We start from the raw sequence: 13,799 nt of genomic DNA on the forward strand, positions 1-13,799 counted from the left end.
TACATACTGTCCACAAGCTTATACGTACACATTTTGTACTCAGCGTCTTGCCGGTCGGATGGATGTATGGATGGATGTATGGATGGATGCAATGGTAGCAGCTTGTGGTTTAATGAGAGATTTAATGTTCTCCATTTGAGTTTCCCAGAAGATGAAGGACTTATATTGACTCTAAATTTATGGTCCTATGAGAAGCTTTTGGTCAAAAACAACAAGATTACCGACCTACATATGGCATACTACCTCTATCCCGCTGTTGGCATCCTGTTTACTTCCATATATAGTTGAGGAGAACAGGTTGGCTGTACCTCCAGCGGAGTGGAAAAACATAGCTAGCTGTACACACCTCCTGTGACTGCCACATTTCATCTCCGCTTCCCCTCTGCCAAGACTTCCTCTTACATGGTGCCACTGGTGATAGCTGCTGGTAGTGCTTTTGGCATGCAATGCATATTTTTGCTTTTAGCTGTGGTGACCAGGTGGGCAGGGCAGCTGAAGGCACAGGTTTACCACCAGGTGGCAATGCACAGGGTTGGAGGTCTGTGGAAATGGGGCCAACCAATATCAGCCCTACAAGGTTAAACAAAGTGTTACTTGCATTTGTAACCTTGTTAAGCCGCTGTCCTTCATGCATTCTATCGTGCTAACGCATAATTATTCCTACATGTGTGCTTCACATTTAGATTCTTTCGCCCGGGGAGGAACATACGCAACAAGGACAGCGTTTGTCCCAGTTGTAACTGTATTACAATTACAAGCATGTAATGTTTGAGTGTCAGAGTTATGATGCCTTCGATACCCCAAGAAAGTCAACATTTGTGGAAATGAGCTCAATAGTGGGAAAAAATTTGATCTGAACACATCAAAATAGGGGTTATAAGATTACAGGGATATTCAGATGCACACCAGTAAGAGCTGTATGTTAATCAATTTATCAAAAAATAGCTAAACAAACTTCTCTTCAGACTTATAAAATGGAAACCTGAATCCCAAAAGTTAAGTTGAAGTCACCTATTTAGCTCTAAGACCAACATGTTTGAAACTTTATATAGAAATTCTCATGGGAAAGGCTCTCTGAATCCTGGTGTTGTATTAGGAAAAACAAGCGTAGACTATAAATTGCTATATTTTAATTCAAATGTTTACATGTGTCAGCTCAGGGTTATTAGTTATTTTATTGGGTCTGCCACATCAGGAAAGTAATTGTTAAAACAAATGGGGTTTACCTCTTTACCCCTTGAAGCTCCTTGAGTGCTTTCTCTCATATTTCTGGTCTGCTTATAGAACAAAATGACTGGGTGTGCATCAGAAGTTAGTGAGGGTAATCTCTGCCTATGCAGCTATGCTTGAAAAGACCTGGAAACCATCCTAATGGTCGTCACACCACATTTTTATTGATCTATACTGAGGTGTCAAAACTCATCACGGGGGAGGGTGTAAAATCTTGTTTTATAGTGTAAAGAGTTAAAACAAATCCTTGTCATTGCATCATTCTAGGGCCGTGAACGGCATCTTTTCGTTTAGACCAGTTTAGAGCTTCACGTCTGCCACAGGAAGCGGCATCATGCATCTCCTGTCTTCTGTGATGTTTCTAACCTGTCTGTCAAAGCGGTATAAGGCCTTTCTGAGACAGTATGGAAGGCGCTTTAATTCGTGCCATCTTGCCGGAGTATTTCTTGTCTGTATTCGGCTTACTTGTCATTTGTTTAGGCACAGACTGTTTTGAATACTGAAATGTTTCACAGCTCCTCGGGGAACTGATATGACTTCACTGATACCACACTTAATTGATTTTTTTTTTCTACCCTTATTGGTTGAATTCCCTTATTTTATTGTAGCAACAGTCAGTCAAAACTTCAAATGGATGCAGCGAGGGGGAAAAAAATGTTGTTTGAAGTCAAAGAGGAAAAAAAATTGCTAAGCTCGCCTGTGTTGCACGGATATACCATGCAGTATTTACCCTTGTAACATGTGTGCTGCCTAGCTGAGAAGCAATAGTGTCTAATGGATTCCTGTTTTAAGCCCAAGTTGTGTAGACAGATGTTTTGGCATATTGCTGGTGTTTCCACCCGTACTTGAAATGATCATTTTAAAGCCATTAAAACTAGCACTGCTATCCTTTTTTCTCTCAAATGAAGCCATGCTTTGCACCGTTTCCTCCTTTTCATCTTGACTCCTTTTTGTTAGAAGTTTCCAACAAAGTAGATTCATGAGTTTAACAACATTGTTTTTGCAAGACTCAACAGTCAGAAAAACACGTTGGCATCAATAAAAAGAAAAAAGTAACCCAGGGAACATCCTACTCTGATGGATTGGACAATTTGGAACCGGTTCTCATTTCCTGACTTTAGTTTGGGGACTTGTAATTATGTACAGAGGATATTGAAAGACTTTTATATGCACAGTTGAAGATGAAGGCCATATCTGGAAGCTGCATTATTATAAGTATGAGTCACTGGCACACGTGTCAACACAACACAGCAACACCTTTTAAGATAATGGCAGCTGCTCAATGTTAAAACTAATTCGAATCAAGTGCCATGAAAATAACTTTATCACTTTCCTAGAAATCTCTGTGCATTTTGCACCCTTACAAGTACATTAAACACGGTCTGTTAATTTGGTACCTGAACCACTGAGTGGGGTAAAGAGGCGCTCTTTTATTTCTCAAACACAAGAAAGCTTCCTGCTCTTTTGAGACACTAATGAAATCTCTTTGCTCATAAAGTTTCTCTCTTAATTTGAATAAGAGTTTTATGGATCTAATTAATGACCAGATGCAGTTCGCCAAAGGCTATTTTTCCTTCAGGCAAAGCATCTTTGTTCATTTAACCATAATGAAAAGTTATTTCCATTAGTTAGACATTAGATAGATAGTGTTTTTTCCGAACCTATCAAATTTGCATATAAATGTTCTGATTTCTCAGGATCCATGTGTCCTGTTTTTGCTTTGGAATATAATGAAATAAGGGAAGCACATTTTCCTCACATTCATATCTATTAAAAAATGCTAAAGCTTGTTCGGCTAAGACATATTTTTAGTTAATACTCTACTTTATATTGACGCAAGAAATAAACCAAGTTTGACTTTGTTATAGATTTTACTTACCACAGAGGACTCTGACTGGCCGCTGGGTTCAATATAATTGTCTGATGTTCCTAAATACTGGGGCAGTGCATTATCTACCCAATAATTCTTAAGGGCTCTGCATTTCTTTCTTTTTTTTCTTCTGTTATTTCCTGCATCTGAATGCATACGTGTCGTGAGTATGTGTGGGACTGGGTGGCTGTAATGCCCTTTATCATGCTAAACTAAATTGGATTAAAGTATGGACACGCTGAGTATGCACAGTTCTAATGAAGGGCATCTCCTCTACGTTTGGCAGCGTAAAATCGCCTTTATTACATCGCACAGGACACAAAATGAGGTCATGCTTTTTATTCCCTTCCAAGGAAAAGGCTTTACTTGTCATTGACGAGGTCCCTGCTGCAGAAAGGAAGCAAAGAGGGGAGGATGCGGGATAACCAAAGGTTCTTCAAATCTGGCCTTAAATTGAAGTTAAAGGCTTTATTATAATAATAATAATTTTGCTTTTAAATAATCTCACAATTGACTGAATTGGGATTAAAAACCAGGATGTCTGGCAGTGAAAATCCTCTCCTCCCACTTGCTTAGCCAACTAAACTCAGTCACGTTCATACTATTTATTTATTTTTTTAGTAAGAAAATAGTTTGTGGAAGCTTGTTTAACAGTAATGATTTAGTTTAATTATTCAAAATGAAACTTTTTTCCCTAGGCTAAATAAGTGCATTTAACAGAAACAATATGAGCTTATTTCTCATGTAATTTTCTTTTTTTAAGGGCTTAAAAAGCATGACTTGTAAAATCATTCGGCTCATTTGTGGGTTTGTATGATGTATTTACATTTTATCTGTCATTTAGCCAGTGGCTGCTGCATTGCTCATGGTAGTTCTTCATCTTTGCCCCGTGTGTTGCTCTTTCACTCCTTAGTCCTGTGAACTCTTCAACTCTAAATGAACTGGGAGCAGGGGAACGACGCAAGTTGAGAGGCAGAAGGAAGGGAGGCGGGGGAAGATTGGTGGAAGAGCTTGATTGAGCTACTCTTTCAAGTGTGGATTTACTTCACTGATCCTACGCTAGTGCGCACACACACATGCGCTTGCACAGAAAAATGCGTCCACGTGCGTGCGTTCGCATAGACACCGACAAAAATGCTGCTCTCATCTCTTGAGTCCTTCGTTAAGGCCTCAAACAGAGCAAGCAGCAGAACCCCAATGCACTTTCGGTAACCTCAGCTTGCACAGTTGTATGCATAAACCCTGACTGGCTCATTGCACTTCTCCCCACTATCCTTAGAAGGGCAGGAGAGCAAAGATTATCAGCCTATAGGAAGGCATTATCCTGTGATTGACAGAATATCATGGCCAATTAAGAGAGAGGCAAAAAATCCCCCCCAAAACCCTGATTTTTGTGTATGCCAAGATTATGTAGAATGATGTTGTCATCACAAATAAGAATTGGCTTGCAGCTGACTTGTGTAAACAGACATACGCTTAGGTCCAAATCCATCTGAATTACTTCCACATGTTATTAATGATCTACTGCTTACTTGTACTCACAACCTCAAACAAAGCATCGATGGAAAACGTTTTTTCTGGTGTAATGAAGTCTTGGCTTGGCAGCTGCACACACAGGGGGTGCAACAAGCAATTTCTTTATAATCCTCATTAAACGCAATAACATGACCTCTCTATGAAACATTTAGGCACGCCGCACCTTTGGCCACACCCCTTCTTAATCAGGCCGGTGTAGGTACTTTACCTTTCTTAGGAGCAAGTGCCTGCTGTGATATCACTGATTGACACGTGGCCTGACTGTTTCACTGCAAGCTGTGTGGCAGACGTTGTCTCCAAATTATTTAGTAGAGATTTACTTTTTAAGGGCCCCGAAAAGCGCTATATAAATGCAATCCATTATTATTATTAATTGGCAATAACTATATTAGCCAAGAGATGCATTGTGTAACATTCTGTGTATGAGAGTGTGCAGGAGGAAGGAAAAGGGAGCAGCAGTGTTGCCTTTTTTTAAAACTCTGCATAGAGCTCACAGATTTCTGATACAGGAACTGGATGAGCTGTCTTAATGTTTTTGTTCCAGACATAAATGTGGGGTAGCTGTAATTCAGGAGGTAAAGCAGGTCGCCTATGAATTGGCCGTTCGATCGCTTTGCAGTATCACAGCTTCATTTATGGCGACGTGATCCATGTTTATGGCTCATCTCACCAGAGATGCTAATTCATATTATAGATATAGCAAAGCAAGAAAAACAAAATTTGGGCTTACCTACACTGCAATGCACAGTGAATCCTTTCGTGAACCTCCAGTCTACACACGATTGGCTAATATGTTTCCTTGTTCGACTTCTGATTGGCTCTTTGGAGACCGGGTGAGGCAGCCTGCATCTGTGCCGTTATGGATTTCTCCAATAATCTACTATTTCAGATTCTTTGAGAGCTATATTTCTGCCTTATAGTGTGTCTGCTCAATCCCCAAAAAACACTTGGCACTTCACTCTTTCTAACAAAGCAAAATGTTCTGCTGTGTAGTGATAATTGAGCTGCTTACAAAGTTTATACTGTTTAGAAAAAGTGAGTCAATTCTGTTTTAAATTTCAGGCATTTTTATGACCGTATCTGGTCTACACGCTCTCATGTCAGCAGGGTCTACATCTGATTCAGTGCAGTGACACTAAAGCACTTACTGTAAGGTACCCATAGTATATTAATAGGGGTAGCCGGCTAGCTTTGATTCCTTTGACATTCTTACACACATACACATTGAACATCCAAAAAGCAGGCAGAGTTGTGTTTGAAAGGAGAACGGCAAACAGAGAAAGAAAGAGCTGGTTGGTGCAGGGGCACGTTGGCCCTGGGGAGCCGAGTGCATGCCTCTCTGAATGAAACTGTCATCGCAGAGAACAAAGTGAGCATGGTAGCTGCCTGAGCAGCCCATGGCCTTGAGCACTACTCTCCATTTGTGGGATGGTGGAAACCCAGTCCTGACTCAGACTTACTGCTCCCTCTTGTGCTACATCTCTCTTACTTTCCACTCCATCCTACTGTTGTTGTTTTTTGTTGTTTTTTTTAACTTTAGAAGTTCTAGTACACATAATGCAAAATAAGACATTGTTTTCAGTCCACTTTTCTCTCTTCAATTTTATAAATGCCTGAACAGCAAGCAGCAAAGTGAGAGCCCAGCTGGTTGTCATTTGGAGTCCCTTCATGCCAACACTAGGGTTCTTTTTTTCCCCCCAAATCCACTCCACCCTGTTTTTCTTGTTCCTGTCTCTTGCTCTCCTGAGTCTCCTGTCACTCTTCTCTCTTTTCTGTTCTCTCCTGTGGGCCACCTTTGAGAAAGAACATACAGTAGAGGGTGTTTTTGTGAAAGGCAGACAGATGGACCTTAATGGATGCCAAGCTTGGCTATCTGTGGGGTGTTGGGTCTGTACTCACCAGTATGCATCCGGCTTGGCAGAGTGTACAATGGCAGCACCATCAGAACCACTCAGTCTGGAAAGGCACAGAGAGAAGACGGTGCAGAACAAGCGGAGGTAGAGTTGCACAGTAAAAGTGTGTTCTAGGCAGCAGTGTGCAGATTTTTGCAATCAATAAACACCTTTTTCTTCCTTTTTCTCTTTCTGGTTCTCACTCTTTCCTCTTTCTCTGTCAGCAGTGTATGACAAATGAGCACAAAACACCATCTGGCTGTGTCCATCCATGTGTGCCTCCCCAATTAATGATGTTTATTCTTTGTTGGGGCTACCTATCACGACCATCCTCTTTTTATTTACTCTTAATCTGCTCCCCTGCCTCACATTCTCAGCCATGCATGATATCGGCTATACCCATGAATAGAAGCTCACATTTCTTCATAATGTGTTTTGGTGATGCATGCACTTAACTGTGCTCAATGAACATGACTTCTAAAGAAAATACTCTGCAACAGGTGCTACGTAGTTGTGTAAAAGTATAACTTCATGGTAGAGTTGGGCAGATTGATCCAAATATTGATGGTATCGATACCAATGTTGGTGTTGGTATTGATCAGATAGGATGGATATGTTTTTTAAGTTTAATATTTAGCCAACTAAATTTGCATTGCATAAATTTGCACCTTAATGTATTGTTATTGGTGTTTGCAGTACTGGCTCTGTATTTATGTGCAGTATCGCAAATCACTGGTTCATCATTTCTTCATATACTTTTACCTTTGTCTTCTTTAAGCTAGCTGAAAGGTCTGCAGTACAGCTATGGAATGAAAGGGCATCAGACTCACACATCGCATGACGTCATGTCAGTTCTCGTTCCATGTTTGGTTTGTTTGCATTTAAATGCGGTGAATGACAAAAGTAGCTATTATCTCACTATGCCAGGTAGCTCAAGTAGGCTTGCAGACGTTGCTTTCAGGTTGTGGGTATATGGTTTTAGTCAATCTGGCAGCCCTTCCTTCCCTGTAGGCTGTTATTACCTTCATCAGTCTAATGAAAGAGCTGGCTAGGATCATATTAACCTCCTGATCTCCACCTCCCAGGACACCGCAGCTACAACTGGCTGGACTGCAATATTCAGTGCACCCATTATATAGATATATGTGTGTGGGTGTGAGTGGGTGGGTGAGTGAATGGTGTGTGGTCCCACCTGCACGTCAATGACGCTTCTCCCACATGAATGTTAATCATCTTTTTAATTGGCTTCCTTGACATGGTGACCTCTGCTAGAGACTGCAAGGCTGCATCACTGTGCTCCTGCTTCAGTGCAATTGTGCTGTTTTCTTGGTTTGGCTGTGTGTATGCATGTGTGTGTCTGCGTGTGTGTGAAGTGGTAGAGAATGTGGCCTGGAGGCACTGAGACCTCTGACTTCTAACCATCCTCTTGTCTTCCACTTTCATCATCATCCATCTTCAGCGCTCACACTCTTTACTCATTTATCCAACCTTTTCTGTGCCCTTGCTAATACATTTGAGACAAGTACCGCACACACTCGTATTGAAACCTTGTAACCAGGAGAGCAGTGAAGAGCAAACACTAAAATAGTGATGTATAAAGCAGCTCTGATTAATGGTCTAGATGTGATAAGTGGGTAATTGAAATGGACCACTTGAACTGTTACCACAGGAAACAGATGTGGATTTTCTGACACTTATGCCAATAATGATTACTAGTGCATGTCATTTAATGGGCTACTTTTTAAGAAGTGACCGTGATCGGCCATGTCAGGTTGAAGCCCCTCCTCAAAGACTTTCCTTTTAACTTTTTGGATTGGCTGTATAAATCGCAAACTTATCCCCAACACCCATTCTTCAGTAATACTTTACACACCAAATCAACAATAAAACACAGCCATCCTCCGGTTGGTGTTAACTTACAACATTTGAAAGCGGGCTCAGACAAGACCTTCGCTAACATTCCAGTACAGCAGGGAAAGCTGGGTATAAAATAAATGACCACACATCTGGAATCTCTGAGCCATTTGTTTTACCCAAACCTTCCTTCTGTGCCTTTCTAAGAGAGAAGAGAAGGAAATATTTCTGTGTTTATTACTTCTGAAATGTGCAGAAAGGGAAGCCATCAATCACCATGAAAGGCCAGCATTGTTGGCATATAAATCTGTTTGCGTACATTTTAATTTCTTTTCTTCTTCTTCTCGTTTTTTTTCCGAGAAAAAGGTTTCCACTTCTCACCTGTAATTGTGCTGGTCTTGCTGCGCGTACGCTTGATTTTGTAACACTGCTATTTATTGTGTGTGTTCACAGTTGCACAGTTACATCAATTCATGATTTATAGCGAAAGACATTTCTTTCATTGTCGTTCTCATATTTTACTCCATAAAGTATGAGAACAGAAGTTCTCTTCTGTAGAAGTGATTGAAAGGACAAAGGCTATTCAATACTTTCTTCTATTCCTTTATCTGCTACTTGTTTGGACCCAGTTTTGATCATCTAGTTACACACATTCCTCCATTTTCTATCGCTCTACTATATGTGGTAATCGGTGAGCTTCTGTGTTGTGTGCCAGGTCCCTCCTCTCAGCTCAAATGCTGACCGGAGGGACTCGGTCTGGTCTTTCCCCTTAGGGATCCTCCCCTGCCATCTCTCCCCTCCACATCTCCATCTGCCCATCCCTCGTCATCTCCAGCTCTACCACTCTCCTGGGCGGCAGACAGGTGGTTCTGACCCTAAAGAAACTGTAATCCCGTAGGGAGCAACCTGTCTAATCTTGGCTACCTTCCCTGGCCTTGTCCTTTTCTTCTTTAATTTACTGGCCGTAAAGCTCAAAGGCAGGCAGGCAGACTTCTTCAACCAATTTGAGTTGAACTAAAATTGGCCATTTCCCCCCTATATGTAGATTAAAATACAGGGAAAAACAGGGAACACTTCAAATAAGATGTGATGAAATAAAGCTGCAGGACATTTAACTAAAAGGTAATTAATAACACGTATAAAAACGAGTGAAAATATAGAATAGTATAACATCACATCATATAGCCAGGCAGCTCACTTATATTGCGTTTTGGTGATCTCGTCTTACATAACAAAGCACATAGACAAGTACAGATAAGGTTGAGAACACGTTAGAGTAACCTTACATAGTCTTGGACTAGTTAATGGTTACATAAATCTGCTGAACAGCTCTGTTCTCATGCTGTGCTCCAACTTTATCCTCACCGGTGTACTGAGACTCACCGCTGATAGAAAAGACGAGGGCCTGGAAGGCTTCAGCCTCAAAGCCTAGTTTCATGTTGGACACGAATATTCAGTAGAACTTTGGTTGTACACATAGATATTTGGTTTACAATTATTTTTTTCATTAGAATATTATTTGATTGTTGAACTTTAACTTTATCTCAAGATTTAGCAATTTGGCCTACTCCTCGCTTCTCCACCCACATAAGCTTTTCTTATACGTTCAATTTTAATGGCACCTTACGGATAGTTTATGCTATGAATTTACTGTTGAAAAATACTATAGTTAGTCTGTCAGCGTATTGACCACAAACAGAACATTTTTGCAAAGAGTGAAGTAGCCTGGAATTAAACTGGGACCATATTTTTAAACAGTCTTAGTCTAGTTTGACTGTCAGCTGTCCCCACATCCGGAAAGAAGTTGTCAAACGGTTTTGATAAAATTCCTTGCATGTGTGCACCCTACCTAGATGTGCACCTGTAGTAAGCTGCTTGCACGCACTTAGTGACATATGAACAAGGAATAATGGTTTTGTTGCTTTGTATTCCACTTTCCCCACTGTTCCTTCATCGTCAGTCTGCTCACAGAGCCAACCACAGGAAATGTTGAAAACCCAAAGCAAGGAGAAGATTCAGATTACAATAATATTCATGCTGAATGGTGTGTTTCATCTCCTTCCCCACCTCCTGCTTGTTTTATCCCTCTGGCGTTCACCTACTCGCGGCTGGGAAGAGTTGTGGAAAGAAGAAAGAAGCGCAGTGCCATGCATGTGCGCTGCCATGCAAATTACAAATGAGAGCCAAGTAAATTGGATGTAAAATGAGGATAACTATATTCTTAGACCATCAAATTTCACAGTGGGTAATTGGTCAGTAATTAATTGTCAATATAAACTAGCTTAACAACCGACGAGGTCTCATTTGTGATGGCTTGTCCTTTGTTGTTGAACCAAACTCGCCACACTTAGCAGCTTCTCTCTCACGTGCTCTCTTGACTTCTTCATTTCTCCTTGAAACCTCATCCTGTTGCTAATCCATCTAGTTCATTTTTTCTGTCTAAGGAGAATTAGGCCTGTTTCTTCTCCTGTCTCATTCGTTTAGATTTCAGTCACCCATGATCCCCTGTGAGGGTGCATTCTGTGTACACAGGCACCACTTATGAAATTGCCTGGCCCACTTGTACTGTCCTTTTAATTTCAGTTCACACACATACACGTGCTCTTCGGTCCCCATCCAGGTCCCTCACATCATTGTAAAATAACTTCCTTCCTAATCCACCTGGTTGTGCTCGGCTCCTCCGGGGGGGAGTTTCAAGTGTCCTAATACACTGCGCAGAAAGCAAAGGCGGGTAACAAGGCAGGCTGAGCAGCCCGGGCACTTTTAATCTGCCCTGGTCCTCCAGTGGTGAGGAAAGGGACCCTGCAGGCCCCTGGCCAATCTCTCTGCCGCTCTTTGAAGGTCCCTTTAATCCTTTTACAGAGAGGCAAGGAAATGCAGAAGTGTGCACATGGCTGCGAGTCAATTTCAGGGGAGTTGCAGTTAGAACTCTGTCTCCGACGGCTCAGTGCTGATCAAGACTTGTGCACATTGTCTCTCTGCCACTTTGTCTTTTTGTCTCTTGCACACGCCACTTTATACTGTCCACCCACAGTATGTTCTGAACTTCCTCAGGGCCCATACCAGGGCCAAGCTGCAACATCTGTGAAGAGGAAGCACACACACAAAACACGCACACACTCTGTGCTTTCATCTCTGCCTCTCCAGCGACAGTGTGTCCCAGTGTTTAGGCAGGAAAATAGGATTGTGTAGAGCTCAGCGCTTTGAAAGCCCAAAGGCTGCCCATCAAATTCAGCTCCTACAGGCTGTGATGCCTCGCTTTGCCAGCCATCGTTCAAGTCATTTCAAACTCCATTCTCTCAGTCCCACCAGCCAGCTCTGGACTGATGGCTTTCTTGCCTCCTCCACGGTCTCTTGAGAATAAATGCTTTCCCTCAGATTTTTGTTTTTTTTAAATCTCACTTGGGTTGGTTTGATTTGTTTATCGCAGTGCCCTTCTTTTGTCTTTGTCTTCCACGCTGCTTTTGTTTGTTAGGGGTGATGTTAACTTGTTGGCGATTGCTGACTGGTCGTCCCGTGGTAGAAGTTGAGTTCCGTTGCCTGTTTGGTGTTTTTCTTCCAAACAGCTATGTTGAATGTGGTTTTGCATGAGCAGAGGATGCAGTCAACATCTGCAATACTGGCATACTAAATAAAACTAAATACACTTTTCAACAGTGCATTGTAGGAAGTGCTAGGATGCCTCATAGCTCTGTGCTACTTAGTGAATGAAATCATCAGAATCATGGTAAACCCTTTGCTTTCTTGTTGATGTTGGTAATTAAGAGTTATAGCACAATGAGTGAACTGAGACTTGTTCCTTTATTGAGAGTCACAGTTCTAGCTTCCCCAGGTTGCACTGAGCCAGATAACCCAAGGACACCCAAGGAAGTTGTCTTGAAATATAATTGCTGGCCAGAACATGTGCACATCCATCCAAATAGTTCCAGGGTTGAATCCACATCTTGCAGCAGGTACTTGGATCCCTGTTTCGGGAGAAAGCTCCAGTGATCAGCTCTGAGTCAGGATCTCTGAATCTGATGCAAATCCCCTAGCAGTATTTAAAGCTCCCAAATCATCCCTGGCCAAATCCCTTCAAGATATTCCCTGCTCGATTGGATGGCATTAAGGGATCGCAGCGACAGAACAATACACCGTCTGGCAGTATGCTGGAATGAGGGATAAAGATAGGGGCAGGAACAGAGTGCAGAGCAGAAGGGGAGAAAAATGAAATGGAAATGGATGAATAAGGTAGAGCTTGTGAGTGAAAATTGGGAATGTGGGAGTAGGCAAAGGGAATTTTATTGTCAGGCAAGCAAAACGATGATGAGAGTGTTCAGGAGAATCCGACAGCTGTTAGTTAGGTTGTACAGCACGGTGGGACTGCATGATCCTTTATTCTCTTAGCTTGTAACGTCATTGGTTTGTCAAAGCTAGAGCAGGCCAACAAGCTTTAATTATATCTGAATCATTCTGTTAAATCTGTGTACATTTTTTTTTCTCTAGGTTATTCATATGAAATTTAATCTGCTTTTAATGCTGTTATGTTACATGAAATACCAGCCCAGTTTCTAAGGATAAACATGATCACTCAGAATTTCTGCGTGGCTATTTCCCTATTACTGGAAATGCTTTTCATGGAAAGAAAAAAAGATTTTTTTTTTTTTAAGTTCTAGTTAGTTCAGTAAAAAAAAGTATTTCTGTTTCCCTTCTTATTTTCTTGTCCTTTCTCCTGTCCGTGGCAGAGTCTGTGTATGGGTCTGTCAGTTGATATTGATGGGGCTATCGGCAAGCACCAAGGCTGCCCACTTCGCTATTCTCCAGTACAATAAAAGGCTGTAATAAGCCCCATAGATCCAGTAACCATTTCCAGTTCCATGGCTCAGGCTGTTTCTACCACCCATACCTACACTACATGCTATGAACAACCCCAGAGAAGCTGTAGGAATAAAGTATGCAATTAAATTAATACCCTTTTGCAACATATGTCTTACATACTGAGCTACAACCGATGCTTCTCTAGACGGAGCAGAGTTGGCACTTCTGAGCCTGAGCTTTTGGCACTTGAGCTTTGTTATGAAGTAGAAAGAGAAGTATTAACAGAAGAGTTAGCGCCTCACTATATGTGCCACTTTCAACCGTACCTCGATAAGCTGTCTGATTGACAGCGATGGGGCGGAGCAGCCGTGATGCGTTTGTAATAATCTGACTGGAGTCAGGTTCACTTCTATGCTAATGAGCAAGTGTGTTGGTGGTTTAGCATGACTAATGGCGCACATCGCTAACAGAGCTGTCTGGGTGTGAGGACGGGAGCAAAGAAGTGCAGCAGAAATAAAGAGGCTTTACGGGAATGTTGTGAAGGCATGAGGCTGCGAGAAAGCAAAGTTGCAGGAGATTGCATTGTTAGTCTTTGGGGAAAGGGAAAATACAGTTGAGGC

At 41.7% G+C, this 13,799-nt stretch overlaps 1 protein-coding gene across 5 annotated transcripts in view; it reads left to right on the forward strand.

Annotated features, from left to right (window-relative positions):
* The window catches only part of qkia (QKI, KH domain containing, RNA binding a), a 76,778-nt gene that overhangs the window by 51,257 nt on the left and 11,722 nt on the right, over window positions 1-13,799 (forward strand). The gene's annotated exons all lie outside the window — the stretch shown is intronic.

Source organism: Simochromis diagramma, unplaced genomic scaffold (assembly GCF_900408965.1).
Source record: "Simochromis diagramma unplaced genomic scaffold, fSimDia1.1 OVJJ01000304.1, whole genome shotgun sequence".
NCBI lineage: Eukaryota > Metazoa > Chordata > Actinopteri > Cichliformes > Cichlidae > Simochromis > Simochromis diagramma.